We start from the raw sequence: 2,728 nt of genomic DNA on the forward strand, positions 1-2,728 counted from the left end.
ACTAATGTCCTTGGAAGAGAGAACACCATGTGATCACAGGGGTAGAGATCTGAGTGACGGCAAAGCTGCAAGAGGGAAGGCCAGGGATCTACAGCCATCACCAGCAACTAGACCAAGGCCAGGAGGGATTTTGCCCTGGTTCTCACAGGACAGGGCCCTGCCCACACCTTGGTCTCAGACCAAAGGTGCCAAAAACATGGAGAAGAAATGTCTATTTTAGGCCACTCTGTTTGTGGTACTTTGTTATGCCAACTTGAAGAAGTTAATACATGCTTCAGAATTATTTAAATTTTCAGGAAGACAAAAAAAAAAAATAAAGTTTTAGAGATACAGTTGAAGACCCCTTCTCAGTCCTCCCCAGTGTATTTCTTCGCTCTCTCCACAGAGGTAACCGCAATCATAAGTTCTTATTTGTCATGCCACTATTTGTTTTTATACTTTTGCAACATATCTAATAAATGATAAGCAGTTTTTGCATGTTTTTATTCTTTAATACAAAATAAAAACTTTGTTTTTCTGATAAACAAAAAATTATATATGTTGAAAGTATATTACAACATGATGATTTGATATACATACCCGTTGCAAAGTGATTACAAAGTGTTCGCGCTAATGAACACATCCATCCCTGAACATGGTTCCTTTTTTGTGTGCATCTGTGGTGAGAACACTTAAAGTCTGCTTCTTTAGTAAATTTCAACTACACGGTACAGTATTATTAACTGTAGTCACCATGGGGTAGAATAGATCACCAGAACTTATTCATCTTGTAGCTAAAAGTTTGTACCCCTGAGCCCCTGAAAACTGTCATTCTACTCTCTGTCTTTAATAAGAGCTGAAGGTTTTTACATTCCACACATAAGTGATACCGTGCAGTCATTTCCCTTAGCACGTCAGGTTTCTGTCTTTGTTGATGAACAAATAATATTCCATTGTGTATATGTGTATATATATGCACCACATTCTTTTTTCCTTCTTTCTTTCTTTCTTTTTATATTTTTTTAAGAGACAGGTGCTTACTGCAGCCTGTAAAGGCTGGGCTCAAGTTATCCTCTCCCACCTCAGCCTCCCAAGTTCCTGGATCTACAGGCATGAGCCACCATGCCTAGCCAGGATTTTTCTTTTCCTTACTTTTGGTAGACATGATATTTTGCTGTGTTTCCCAGACTGGTCTTGAACCACCTGGTCTCAAGCAATCCTCCTGCCTTGGCCTCCCAAAGTCCTGGGATTACAGGTGTGAGTCACTGTACCTGGCCAGTATACATGTACTACACATATTAAGAACACTTAGGGTGCTTTCATTTCTTGGCTGCAACAAACATGGGAGTGCAGATTTTATAAAGAAAATTTGGTTGGGGCGGCACCTGTGGCTCAGTGGGTGGGGCACTGGCCCCATATACCAAGGGTGGTAGGTTCAAACCCGGCCCCAGCCAAACTGCAACAAAAAAAAAAATTTTTTTTTTCTACTTTTAATAGTGACGGTTGTTCTCAAACTCCTGAGCTCAAGGGATCCATAGGCCTTAGCCTCCCAGAGAGCTAGGATTACAGGCATGAGCCACTGCACCCGGCCCAGGTATTTCTTCAGCAGACTCACTTCATTTCCTTTGGATAGATGCCCAGAGTGAGACTGTAGTAAATTGGTACAGAAATTATTTAAATTGATACAGCCATTATTAAAAACAGAACAGAGGCTCCTGAAAAAGTTAAAAATAGCACTACCATGTGATCCAGCAATCCCACTTCCTCATGTTTTTAAACTTTCTATGAATAGAATTACATTGTATTTACTCTTTAATGATTTGTTTTTTCACTTGATTTCTGTTTATGAGATGAGTTCATGTTGTTACCTCAATCTTTAATACATTGATTTTTCATCAACAAATGGAATTTCGTTTTATAAACAAAGTTTGGTTTCTTATCTATTGTACTATTCACTTTATATTAATGGACATTTAGGACATTTCTTTCTTTCTTTTTTTTTGCTATTTTAAACATTGCTGTAAGGAACATTCGTGAATAGTTCCTAATGATACATATTTAAGAATGGATTTGCCACATCTTAGAAGATACGTATCTTCAACTTGACAAGATAGTGCCACGCTGCTCTTGGAAATAACCGCCCCAGTTTACACTCACCAGGGTAGGATAAGAGTTTCTGTTGCTCCACACCCTTCCTGACAGTTGCTGTTTTTAGACATTTCATTTTTTCCAACTGAGAGGCAAAAACAGATTCACCTTAAAGTTTAAACTTCAGAGCCCTTCCATTCACATAGGCTTCTTCAAAGGCCCTGTAACTAATTTTAGATTTGAAATTTTGTATTCTTTGTCTTATACAGAGATCCCCATATTGCATAAGCTTCAAAACCCACCAAAGCTGTTACACTCGGCTGCTGATGGGCGTGACACTGTAGCTTTAATTTACTTTTCCCTGATTACCAGCGAAGTTGAACATCTTTTCATATGTTGTTGCAGATTGGCCAGGGCCAGGTTCAAACCTGCCACCCTTGGTATATGGGGCCTGCGTGCCCTATTCACTGACCCATAGGCACTGCCCTTATCTTTTCATATGTTAATTAGCACTGCAAATTTTCTGTGAATTTTGCCTTTTGTCTTATTGATTTGTAGGAGTTCTTTATATCTTTTGAATATTAGTCCTTTGTTAAGACTTAGTTGGGCAAATATCTTGTCCAGCCTGGAGCTTATCTTCACTTTTTTTTTTTTTTTTTTT

The sequence above is a fragment of the Otolemur garnettii genome, unplaced genomic scaffold (genome assembly GCF_000181295.1).
Source record: "Otolemur garnettii isolate 467f Iridium unplaced genomic scaffold, OtoGar3 scaffold00005, whole genome shotgun sequence".
Taxonomy (NCBI): domain Eukaryota; kingdom Metazoa; phylum Chordata; class Mammalia; order Primates; family Galagidae; genus Otolemur; species Otolemur garnettii.